General features: G+C 37.4%; 1 protein-coding gene across 2 annotated transcripts in view; it reads right to left on the bottom strand.

Annotated features, from left to right (window-relative positions):
• Nucleotides 1–13,625, bottom strand: part of ANO3 (anoctamin 3) — a 433,470-nt gene that overhangs the window by 195,795 nt on the left and 224,050 nt on the right. The window lies entirely within an intron of this gene.

The following is a 13,625-nucleotide window of genomic DNA, read 5'->3' as shown; positions in this document are numbered from 1 at the left end:
AGAATCATGAATATTCCTTCCTCTATAGCTCTCATTTTTGAACAGGGAGAAATATCAATCCTCAGTGGAACACTGATCACATACAGGTAACTCTGCCACACCATTAATATTTTTGTGGGGCAGTTCAAAGTAGTTCACAGTAAAAAAGAAAAGCCATTAATTAGATACATCAGTCAGGTTCCAAAAATTGTATCAGAGCCTGCTGGTACTTGGAAACTCCCACGCATTAACCAACCCAATGCTAGAAACTGCTAGTCTGCATTCTAAAAGCAAAATTAGAGAATGTAACCTCATTGAATTTAAAAGAGAGCATGTATTACTAAAATACTTACTCATGCTTTATGAAATTACATTTTTGGCATATTTAACATCGCTTTGCTTGACCTCTTCTCAAAGATGATAAAGGCATACACACTACAGATATGCAGGTGACTCTAAAAGAGCATTTCACAGCCAGATGTTACATCCAGATGGGTTCCTGGAATTCCTGGTGATACTACAGTAAGCTAGAGCTTCGTTCTCACCTTCATGATAAGGGCAAAAACCTCTTGTGCGCTGTCTTAACCCCTCCAGAAGCTCTGATGTTTCTCTAAATTGAAAAAATGATAGACTGATGCTGGGAGATGCTAAAATACTGGGTATGAGGTACAATGCCTGAAGAGATATAAACACAAGTCAAGTGTGTCAAATGATTGAGACACTAGGATGATGAGGAAAGAAATGAGAAGTTAGGGCATCTAATTACATTATGCATTAGAGAAAATGTTGGCATTTGGAATGGCAAGCTGTCAAAAATAAGATGCCTCAATTGAATAGAAAGGTTTGCATGACTGGAGTCATCGTTAAGCTACTAACTTGGGAGAATTATTAATGAAAGGTGTTGTGCAAACTCTACCACCTGTATGGATATTTTAGACAAGATTTTTGTTCTGTTTTCGTTTTCTTATCAGAAAACAACTAACAATAGCAGCCTCTTTCAGAATTAATTACTTTGTATGGGAAAGACCTTTGTACTCTGATTGAGCGTATTTGTTCTGATGAAATGTTCTTCTTGATGTTGTATGTGAAATGAACCTGCTGGTGGCTGTCTTCCATTAATTAGGAAACTTAATAAGCCAGCACTGTTTCTGAGCCACACACACAAAAAGGAGTATTATAAGAAACATGACTAATTTGCAGTCATTCAGAGTGCTATTATAAATAACACAACTCATCCTTTAAAAAATTATGAAAAAGTACCCCAGCAATGTCCTCAGAGAGAAACCAATATATATATTTTAGGCTAGAAATTCTTAATTCTGGCTACATTTAATATTTAGCTGGGGAATAGTTGAAAGTATGGACCCTGATTTCAATCCTTAGACCAATTAAAACTGATTTTCTGGAGTTGGGTCCCAGGGAGTTTTTAAAGCTCTGGGGTGACTTAGGCAATGCAGCCAGGCCACCAATGTGCTCACTACTGAAAACTCAGGGCTTAACTTCTGTAGATTACAAATAAATTCACTTGAGGTTATAAAATAAGTGTTGGGGCAGACTAGTATCACTTTTTGATGAATTCTGGCTTCATTTTATTTCTATTCAATTTATGAAAAGGAAAGGCCCCAGTTTCAAGGCATTGCTCGTAGGCAAGTCCAGCAAGTACAGATTTGAATATAAGTCTTGTTCAAATGAAGCAAATCTTGCATTGTAACTGCAAAAGGCAAAAGAGTAGATTGAGTAAAACTGTCTCTGTTATAGAAAAAATAAATAAAAAGTATACTGTCTACTAATGAAGAGTTAGGATAGAATCTTTCAGTACCACTGTTATACCAAATACTATCTATCAGTGACTATCAACCAACTTCAAATTTCAGTTTTGAAAACTATCCATAGAATTGTGTGCAATTTTGACTGAAATATGAGCATTTTTCCCAACTTATAAAAAAATTCTGATGTGAATATTTTTCTTTGCATATTCTTATTATATAATATTTGTATAAATCTTGTTTAGAGAAAAAAAGAAAATACTGACAGCAAGAAGAAATATAACAACCACAAATAATCTCATGTGGAGATACTATCAGCTAGCATATTGGTATATTTATTTCTAGCTCTTTTGCAATACATTTTTTAAAAATAAATTTATTTATTTATTTTTGGCTGCATTGGGTCTTCGTTGCTGTGCATGGGCTTTCTCTAGTTGTGGCGAGCAAGGGGCTACTCTTCATTGCGGTGTGCAGGCTTCTCATTGTGGTGGCTTCTTTTGTTGTGGAGCACCAGCTCTAGGCGTGCGGGCTCAGTAGTTGTGGCACTCAGGCTCAGTAGTTGTGGCTCGCGGGATCTAGAGTGCAGGCTCAGTAGTTGTGGCACACAGGCTTAGTTGCTCCGTGGCATGTGGGATCTTCCCGGACCAGGGCTTGAACCCGTGTCCCCTGCATTGGCAGGCGGATTCTTAACCACTGCGCCACCAGGGAAGTCCCTGAAATACATTTTTAACTAAAATGAGAGGCAGTCTACATTTTTATTAAGCTATTTTTCTGCTCTTAGCAACATGTCACTAAAGGTTCAATAATACAATTTATTAATGGGTCTCTGTGATATTCTAGCATGTAGATATTTCACAATGTACTTAACTACTCCCCTATTACTAAAATACTCAATTTGCTTCCATTTTTATGTTTGTTTTTTTGTTTTGTTGTTTAATTTTTAAAATAAACTTTTAATTTATTTTTTTTACTTTTATATTTAAAATTTTTTTTTAACTGAAGTATAGTTGATTTACAATGTTGAGTAAATTTCTGATGTACAGCAAAGTGACTCAGTTATGTACATATATACATTCTTTTTATATTCTTTTCCATCATGATTTATCCTGAGATATTGAATATAGTTCCCTGTACTATACAGTAGCACCTGTTGTTTATCCATTCTATATGTAATAGTTTACATCTCCTAACCCCAAACTTCCAGCCCAGTCCTTCCCCACACCACCTGCCCCTTGGTAACCACAAGTCTGTTCTCTAGGTCTGTGAGTCTGTTTCTGTTTCGTAGATAAGTTCATTTGTGCCTTATTTTAGATTCCACATATAAGTGATATCATATGGTATTTGTATTTCTCCTTCTGACTTACTTCACTTAATATCATAATCTCTAGCTGCATCAATGTTGCTGTAAATGGCAAAATTTCATTCTTATGGCTGAGTAGTATTCCATTGTAGTATTCCATATATATATATATATATACCATATCGTCTTTATCCAATCATCTATCGATAGACATTTAGGTTGTCTCCATGTCTTGGCTATTGTGAATAGTGCTGCTATGAACATAGGAGTGTACGTACCTTTTTTTTTTTTAATAGATCTTTATTGGAGTATAATTGCTTCACAATACTGTGTTAGTTTCTGTTGTACACCAAAGTGAATCAGCCATATGCATACATATGTCCCCATATCCCCTCCCTCTTGAGCCTCCCTCCTACCCTCCCTATCCCACCCCTCTAGGTCATCGCAAAGCACCGAGCCGATCTCCCTGTGCTATGCTGCTGCTTCCCACTAGCTAACTATTTTACATTTGGTTGTGTATATATGTTGATGCTACTCTCACTTTGCCCCAGCTTCCCCCTCCCACCCTGTGTCCTCAAGTCCATTCTTTATGAATTATACTTTTGCCCAGGTATATGCCCAGGAGTGGGATTGATGGAAAAAATGGTAATTCTATTTTTAGTTTTCTGAGGAACCTCCATACTGTTCTCCATAGTGGCTGTACCATTTTACATTCCCACCAACAGTATAGGAGGGTTCCCTTTCCTCCACACTCTCTCCAGCATTTGTTATTTGTAGGCTTTTTAATGATATGGCCATTCTGACTGGTGTGAGGTCGTACAATTTGCTTCCAGTTTTAAATTTGATAATTACTGTAAAGAAAAGCTGTGAGGAAAAAAATGTTTTTCATTTCTGATATTATTTTTCTTAGGATAGATTTTTAGATGTAAAACTGTGTACTGAGTCTCTACAATAAATGTTCCACAGATTTCCCCCTTTGGTCCATACAATAAAATATCTCATCAAAGAGCCATTTATCATTAACTTGATAGAGTAAAGAAGCAGAGTTCAAGGTGGCTGAATGAACTTTCAGGTATGTTTATTGTCCCTTCCTCTGGAGACTTCATTAACATGATAATAAGAAATCTTTCAAAAAGTAAAAACCTACAACAGTTTTCTAGAAGGCAAAATTCTGATGGAAGAGTGTTAACTGACGGAGTAGCCTAGCTTAGAATGTGTTCAGAGGCGGGCAGAGAGAATGATTTTCCTTAGCCAAATCCTAGAGACATCTGGACTCAAAGATGGCAGATAAACAGGGGACGGGAATGAGAATCGAGAGTGAAAACATGATGAGAACTGAAGGTCTGACAATAGAAGATGCAAACACAAACCGTTTCTGTAAAGAAATTCAAAGCGCAAGAGCAGTAATGTGCAGTCCTCAGTCTAACACTGGGTGGGTCATCTAAGCAATAGTTCCTTAACCACTCACTCTAGAGTGGATGCTTTCTGTTTCTAAGACTCGTCCTTGTACCCAGCTTTGAGTCAGTCTTTCTGTTTTTCTACTCTAAAATGTAAACAGATGACCAAAGATCACCAGATATTTGAGAAAATTCTACAGTCTAAAAGAGAATAGTTAAAACGGGCAGAAAAAATTATCCCTGGGAAAACAGACTAAAATTTAAAGAGCAAAGGAAAACTTAAGACAACTGCGAGTGTTATTAGAGAGATCAGAGACGTTGTATTCATGAAATACAATAGGATGCTCTGAAAAAATGACATTCTGAAAACAGAAAACAGTCTAGGAAATTAAATATACATATACTATTGCATCCCACACACAAACACACAAATGAAAAGACATTTGGAGGAAAAATTCCAGGAATCTTCCTGAACTGAGGCAGAAATCGAAACCATGAGATGAAAGAAAATGTCGAACTTTTAACTGAATATCCAGAAAGAGAAAAAGGAGGAAAATGAAAGTGCATAAATTGTGGAAAAAGTACCATAGAAGTGGAAAGGAGGTGTGAGACAAATAGAAAGGACAGACAATCTCTAGAGTGGGTTAAATTAAACACACACACACACACACACACACACACATACACATATACATGTGGACACATATAAACATAATGTTATATAATTTTATAACACAAAAAGTAAATATAATAAAAAATGTACAGAGAGAAGAAAAAATCAACTACAAAGAAAGAAGAATCAGATAGCAATCAGGTTTCTAACAGTAACAATGGATGTTAGATGACATTGAATTAATCAACAAATTTCATAGGAAATTATTTTTAATGCAGAATTTTATAAGCAAGGAAATATCAATCAAATGTAAGAGCCAATTGAAGTCATCACAGATACAGAGTAACTTAAAAAGTTTGCATCTCACATCAATCTTCAGAGGTAGTTGTTTAAGGATATACTCCAAAAAAATGAGCATGAAGCTAAGAAAGAAGAATATGTGGGGAAATTAGAAAATAGAATTAATCCAGTAATCCAATGAAAGGTCAGTGGACACCAAGAATTTCTTAAAGAAGAATGAGATAAAGGATATAGAAACAAGAAACTGGAATATAATGGAAATATTTAGAAAAAGGGATATTTTTCTTCTCCTAAGAAGAAAAGAAAAATCAAATAATCTAGGAAAATAAAACTAACAAAAGTTTGGGTATAAGCAACAAAGCAAATATAATGTGACACGACTTTGAGTATTTGATGGAGGGTTGGAAAGAAGAGTTTATTTAACCTTGATGCTAAGAGTATTCAGGAGTGGCATAGAGGTCATAACTCGGAATTGTAGAAAAAGAAGTGATACTGCATTGTCGGAAAGCATTATTTTCACAGCTGTAATATATTTGTCAAGTGAGGAGTGAAGAGGTATTGTTTAAATGTGATAAAACATGATACAGAGGGGGGACCTTCAAGATGGCAGAGGAGTAAGACATGGATATCACCTTCCTCCCCACAAATACATCAAAAATACATCTACATGTGGAATAACTCCTACAGAACACCTACAGAATGCTGGCAGAAGACCTCAGACTTCCCAAAAGGCAAGAAACTCCCCACGTACCTGGGTAGGGCAAAAGAAAAAAGAAAAAACAGAGACAAAAGAATAGGGATGGGACCTGCCCCTCGAGGAGGGAGCTGTGAAGGAGGAAAAGTTTCCACACACCAGGAATCGCCTTCACTGGCAGAGATGGGGGTGGGGTGGGGGGGAAGCTTCGGAACCACGGAGGAGATCACAGCAACAGGGGTGCAGAGGGCAAAGTGGAGAGATTCCTGCACAGAGGAGTGGTGCCGACCAGCACTCACCAGCCCGAGAGGCTTGTCTGCTCACCCGCCAGGGCAGGTGGGGGCTGGGAGCTGAGGCTCAGGCTTCAGAGGTCAGACCCCAGGGAGAGGACTGGGGTTGGCTGCATGAACACAGCCTGAAGGGGGCTAGTGTGCCACAGCTAGCCGGGAGGGAGTTGGGAAAAAGTCTGGAGCTGCCTAAGAGGCAAAAGACCGTTGTTTTGGGGTGTGCAAGAAGACAGGATTAAGAGCACCATCTAAATGAGCACAAGCTGCAGCTATCAGCGCGGACACCAGAAACCTGCATGAAATGCTAAGGCTGCTGCTGCCACCACCAAGAAGCCTGTGTGCAAGCACAGGTCACTATCCACAGCTCCCATCCCGGGAGCCTGTGCAGCCTGCCACCGCCAGGGTCCTGCGATCCAGGGACAACTTCCCTGGGAGAACATATGGCACCACCTCAGGCTACTGCAACGTCAAGCTGGCCTCTGCCACCACAGGCTTGCCCCACATTCCATACCGCTCCCTCCCCCCACTGCCTGAGTGAGCCAGAGCCCCCTAATCAGCTGCTACTTTAACCCTGTCCTGTCTGGGCAGGGAACAGATGCCCTCAGGTGACCTAAACGCAGAAACTGGGCCAATTCCAAAGCTGAACCCCAGGAGCTGTGCGAACAAAGAAGAGAAAGGGAAATTTCTCCCAGCAGCCTCAGGAGCAGAGGATTAAATCTCCACAATCAATTTGATGTACCCTGCATCTGTGGAATACCCGAATAGACAATGAATCATCCCAAAATTGTGGCGGTGGACTTTGGGAGCGACTGTAGACTTTGGGTTTGCTTTCTGCATCTAATTTGTTTCTGGTTTTATGTTTATCTTAGTTTAGTATTTAGAGCTTATTATCATTGGTAGATTTGTTTATTGATTTGGTTGCTCTCTGCATTTTGTTTTTTTATATATATATATTTTTTTTCCTTTTTCCCTTTCTGTGTGTATGTGTATGCTTCTTTGTGTGATTTTGTCTGTATAGCTTTGCTTTTACCATTTGTCCTAGGGTTCTGTCAGTTTTGTTTTGTTTTTCTTAGTATAGTTTTTAGTGCTTGTTATAATGGTGGATTTTTTTTTTTTGGTTTGTTTGCTCTCTTCTTTCTTTCTTTTTTTTATTACTCCTTTATTTTTAATAACTTTTTAAATTTTTTATTTTAATAACTTTATTTTATCTTATTATTTTTTCTTTCTTGCTTGCCTTTTTTTCTCCCTTTTCTTCTGAGCTGTGCGGATGACAGGGTTCTGGTGCTCCGCCCAGGTGTTAGGCCTGAGCCTCTGAGTTGTGAGAGCTGAGTTCAGGACATTGGTCCACCAGAGACCTCCCGGCTCCATGGAATATCAAACGGTGAAAGCTCTCCAAGAGATCTCCATCTAAATGCTAAGACCCAGCTCCACTCAACGACCAGCAAGCTACAGTGCTGGCCACCCTATGCCAAACAACTAGCAAGATAGGAATACAACCCACCCATTAGAAGAGAGGTTGCCTAAAATCATAATAAGTTCACAGACACCACCCCAAAACACACAACTGAACGCGGTCCTGCTCACCAGAAAAAAAAGATCCAGCCTCATCCACCAGAACACAAGCACCAGTCCCCTCCACCAGGAAGCCAACACAACCCACTAAACCAACCTTACCCAATGGGGGCAGACACCAAAAACAGTGGGAACTACGAACCTGCAGCCAGCGAAAAGGAGACCCCAAACACAGCAAGTTAAGCAAAATGAGAAGACAGAGAAATACAGAACAGTTGAAGGAGCAAGGTAAAAACCCACCAAACCAAACAAATGAAGAGGAAATAGGCAGTTTACCAGAAAAAGAATTCAGAGTAATAATAGTAAGGATGATCCAAATCTTGGAAATAGAATGGAGAAAATACAAGAAACATTTAACAAGGACCTAGAAGAACTAAAGAGCAAACAAACAATGATGAACAACACAATAAAAGAAATTAAAAATTCTCTAGAAGGAATCAATAGCAGAATAACTGAGGCAGAAGAATGGATAAGTGACCTGGAAGATAAATAGTGGAAACAATACTGCAGAGCAGAATAAAGAAAAAAGAATGAAAAGAATTAAGGACAGTCTCAGAGACTTCTGGGACAACATTAAATGCACCAACATTCGAATTATAGGGGTCCCAGAAGAAGAAGAGGAAAAAAAAAGGGACTGAGAAAATATTTGACGAGATTATAGTTGAAAACTTCCTTAATATGGGAAAAGAAATAATCAAGTCCAGGAAGCTCGGAGAGTCCCATACTGGATAAATCCAAGGGGAAACACGCCAAGACATATTAATCAAACTATCAAGAATTAAATACAAAGAAAAAATATTAAAAGCAGCAAGGGAAAAGCAACAAATAACATACAAGGGAATCCCCATCAGGTTAACAGCTGATCTTTCAGCAGAAACTCTGCAAGCCAGAAGGGAGTGGCAGGACATATTTTAAGTGATGAAAGGGAAAAACCTACAAACAAGATTACTCTACCCAGCAAGGATCTCATTCAGATTCGACAGAGAAATTAAAAGCTTTACAGACAAGCAAAAGCTAAGAGAATTCAGTACCACCAAACCAGCTCCACAACAAATGCTAAAGGAAGTTCTCTAGGAAGGAAACACAAGAGAAGGAAAAGACCTACAATAACAAACCCAACACAATTAAGAAAATGGTAATAAGAACATACATATCGATAATTTCCTTAAATGTAAATGGATTAAATGCTCCAACCAAAAGACACAGACTGGCTAAATGGATACAAAAACAAGACCTGTACATATTTTGTCTACAAGAGACCCACTTCAGACCTAGGGACACATACAGACTGAAAGTGAGCAGACGGAAAAAGATATTCCATGCAAATGTAAATCAAAAGAAAGCTGGAGTAGCAATTCTCCTATCAGACAATATAGACTTTAAAATAAACACTATTACAAGAGACAAAGAAGGACACTACATAATGATCAAGGAATCAATCCAAGATGATATAACAATTGTAAATATTTATGCACCCAATAAAGGAGCACCTCAATACATAAGGCAAATGCTAACAGCCATAAAAGGGGAAATCGACAGTAACACAATAATAGTAGGGGACTTTAACACCCCACCTTCACCAATGGACAGATCACCCAAAGTGAAAATAAGTAAGGAAACACAAGCTTTAAACAATACATTAAACAAGATGGACTTAATTGATATTTATAGGGCATTCCATCCAAAAACAACAGAATACTCTTTCTTCTCAAGTCTCATGGAACATTCTCCAGGATAGATCATATCTTGGGTCACAAATCAAGCTTTGGTAAATTTAAGAAAACTGAAATCGTATCAAGTAACTTTTCCAAAAACAGTGCTATGAGACTAGATATCAATTACAGGAAAAAATCTGGAAAAAATACAAACACATTGAGGCTAAACAATAAACTACTAAATATCCAAGAGATCACTGAAGAAATCAAAGAGCAAATCTAAAAATACCTAGAAACAAATGACAATGAAAACACAACAACCTAAAAACTATGGCATGCAGCAAAAGCAGTTCTAAGAGGGAACTTTTTATAGCAATACAATCCTACCTCAAGAAACAAGAAAAATCCCAAATAAACAACTTAACCTTACACCTAAAGCAATTAGAGAAAGAAAAACAAAAAAACCCCAAAGTTAGCAGAAGGAAAGAAATCATAAAGATCAGATCAGAAATTAATGAAAAAGAAATGAAGGAAATGATAGTAAAGATCAATAAAACTAAAAGCTAGTTCGTTGAGAAGATAAACAAAGTTGATAAACCATTAGCCAGACTCATCAAGAAAAAAAGGGAGAAGACTCAAATCAACAGAATTAGAAATGAAAAAGGAGCAGTAACAACTGACACTTTAGAAATACGAAGGATCATGGGAGATTACTACAAGCAACAATATGCCAATAAAATGGACAACCTGGAAGAAATGGATAAATCCTTAGAAAAGCACAACTTTCCAAGAGTGAACCAGGAAGAAATAGAAAATATAAACAGACCAATCACAAGCACTGAAAGTGGAACTGTGATTAAAAATCTTCCAACAAACAAAAGCCCAGGACCAGATGGCTTCACAGGCAAATTCTATCAAACATTTAGAGAAGAGCTAACACCTATCCTCATCAAATTCTTCCAAAATATAGCAGAAGGAGGAACACTCCCAAACACATTCTATGATGCCACCTTCACCCTCACTCTAAAAGCAGACAAAGATGTCACAAAAAAAGAGAACTACAGGCCAATATCACTGATGAACAGTGATGCAAAAATCCTAAACAAAATACTAGCAAAGAGAATCCAAGAGCACATTAAAAGGATCATACACCAGGATCAAGTGGGGTTTATCCCAGGAATGCAAGGATTCTTCAATATATGCAAATTAATCTATGTGATAAACCATATAAACAAATTGGAGGATAAAAACCATATGATCATCTCAATAGATGCAGAAAAAGCTTTCAACAAAATTCAACACCCATTTATGATAAAAACCCAGAAAGTAGACATAGAGGGAACTTACCTCAACATAATACAGGCCATATATGACAAACCCACAGCCAACATAGTTCTCGATGTTGAAAAACTTAAACCATTTCCACTAAGATCAGGAACAAGACATGGTTGCCCACTCTCACCACTATTATTCAACAAAACTTTGGAAGCTTTAGCCACAGCAATCAGAGAAGAAAAAGAAATAAAAGGAATCCAAATCAGAAAGGAAGAAGTAAAGCTGTCACTGTTTGCCTATGACATGATACTACACACAGAGAATAATAAACATGCTACCAGAAAACTACTAGAGCTAATCAATGAATCTGGTAAAGTATTAGGATACAAAATTAATGCACAGAAATCTCTGGCATTCCTATACACTAATGATGAAATATCTGAAAGAGAAATTAAGGAAAGACCCCCATTTACCATTACAACAAAAAGAATAAAATACCTAGGAATAAACTTACCTAAGGAGACGAAAGACCTGTATGCAGAACACTATAAGACACTGATGAAAGAAATTAAAGATGATACAAACAGATGGAGAGATATACCATGTTCTTGGACTGGAAGAATCAACATTGTGAAAATGACTATACTACCCAAAGCAATCTACAGATTCAATGCAATCCCTATCAAACTACCACTGGCATTTTTCACAGAACTAGAACAAAAAATTTCACAAAAGCCCCCGAATAGCCAAAGCAATCTTTAGAAAGAAAGACGAAGCTGGAGGAATAAGGCTCCCTGACTTCAGACTATACAACGAAGCTACTGTAACCAAGACAGTATGGTACTGGCACAAAAACAGAAATATAGTGGAATAGGATAGAAAGCCCAGAGGTAAACCCATGCACATATGGTTACCTTATCTTTGATAAAGGAGGCAACAACATACAATGGAGGAAAGACAGCCTCTTCAATAAGTGGTGCTGAGAAAACTGGACAGCTACATGTAAAAGAATGAAACTAGAACACTCCCTAACACCATACACAAAAATAAACTCAAAATGGATTAAAGACCTAAATGTAAGGCCAGACACTGTAAAACTCTTAGAGGAAAACACAGGCAGAACACTCTATGACATAAATCACAGGAAGATCCTTTTTGACCCACCTCGTAGAGAAATGGAAATAAAAACAGAAATAAACAAATGGGACCTAATGAAACTTAAAAGCTTTTGCACAGCAAAGGAAACCATAAACAAGACGAAAAGACAGGCCTCAGAATGGGAGAAAATATTTGCAAATGAGGCAACTGACAAAGGATTAATCTCTAAAATATACAAGCAGCTCATGCAGCTCAATATCAATAAAGCAAACAACCCAATCCAAAAATGGGCCAAAGACTTCAGTAGACATTTCCCCAGAGAAGATATACAGATTGCCAACAAACACATGAAAGGATGCTCAACATCACTAATCATTAAAGAAATGCAATTCAAAACCACAATGAGGTATCACCTCACACTGGTCAGAATGGCCGTCATCAAAAAATCTACAAACAATAAATGCTGGAGAGGGTGTGGAGAAAAGGGAACACTCTTGCACTGTTGGTGGGAATGTAAATGGATACAGCCACTATGGAGAACAGTATGGAGGTTCCTTAAAAAACTAAAAATAGAACTACCATAAGACCCAGCAATCCCACTACTGGGTATATACCCTGAGAAAACCATAATTCGAAAAGAGACATGTACCACAATGTTCAGTGCAGCTCTATTTACAATAGTCAGGACATTGAAGCACCCTAAGTGTCCATCGACAGATGAATGGTTAAAGAAGATGTGGCCCATATATACAATGGAATATTAATCAGCCATAAAAAGAAATGAAATTGAGTTATTTGTAGTGAGATGGATGGACCTAGAGTCTGTCATACAGAGTGAAGTAAGTCAGAAAGAGAAAAACAAATACCGTATGCTTACACATATATATGGAATCTAAAAAAAAAAAGATGGTTCTGAAGAACCTAGGAGCAGGACAGGAATAAAGATGCAGACGTAGAGAATAGACTTGAGGACCCGGGGAGATGGAAGTATAAGCTGGGACGAAGTGAGAGAGTGACATGGACGTATATACACTACCAAATGTAAAATAGATAGCTATTGGGAAGCAGCCGCGCAGCACAGGGAGATCATCTGGGCGCTTTGTGTCCACCTAAAGGGGTCGGATAGGGAGTGTGGGAGGGAGACACAAGAGGAGGAGATATGGGGATATATGTATATGTATAGCTGATTCACTTTTTTATAAAGCAGAAACTAACACACCCTTGTAAAGCAATTATACTCCAATAAAGATGTTAAAAATAATAATAAAAAAATTTAAAAATAAAAAAGCTAAAAAAGAAAAAAAACATGATATAAAGATGCAAATATACTAAAGTTACAAATTTAATAAGTAGAGAGGTTTAAAATTTAAAATGGCAATGTAACTATGAAAAAAAAAAGGAAAGGTTATATGAATGAACTAATAAACCTTCATCTAGCACAAGAGATCAACAGATAATGCTGAAATTTGATAAATCTAGACACAGTAGTGTAAATGTACTTATTCATAGAGAATTGAAGGAAATTTCCAAAAGACTAACAACAGAATTTTTCTCAGTTATAGGATTGTTATTCATTAAAAATCTTCTGTGTTTGACTTTCAAACTGTACATGAAATACCTTAATAATATTTTAACCTTAGAATATTATTCTCATCCATCAAATGTTAAAGACTAAACATGAATTTTTTT

The sequence above is a fragment of the Balaenoptera physalus genome (assembly GCF_965194825.1).
Source record: "Balaenoptera physalus genome assembly, chromosome: 10".
Lineage (NCBI taxonomy): Eukaryota > Metazoa > Chordata > Mammalia > Artiodactyla > Balaenopteridae > Balaenoptera > Balaenoptera physalus.
Note: the sequence above shows the minus strand (reverse complement) of the source record. Positions and strands in the feature narration are given on the sequence as shown.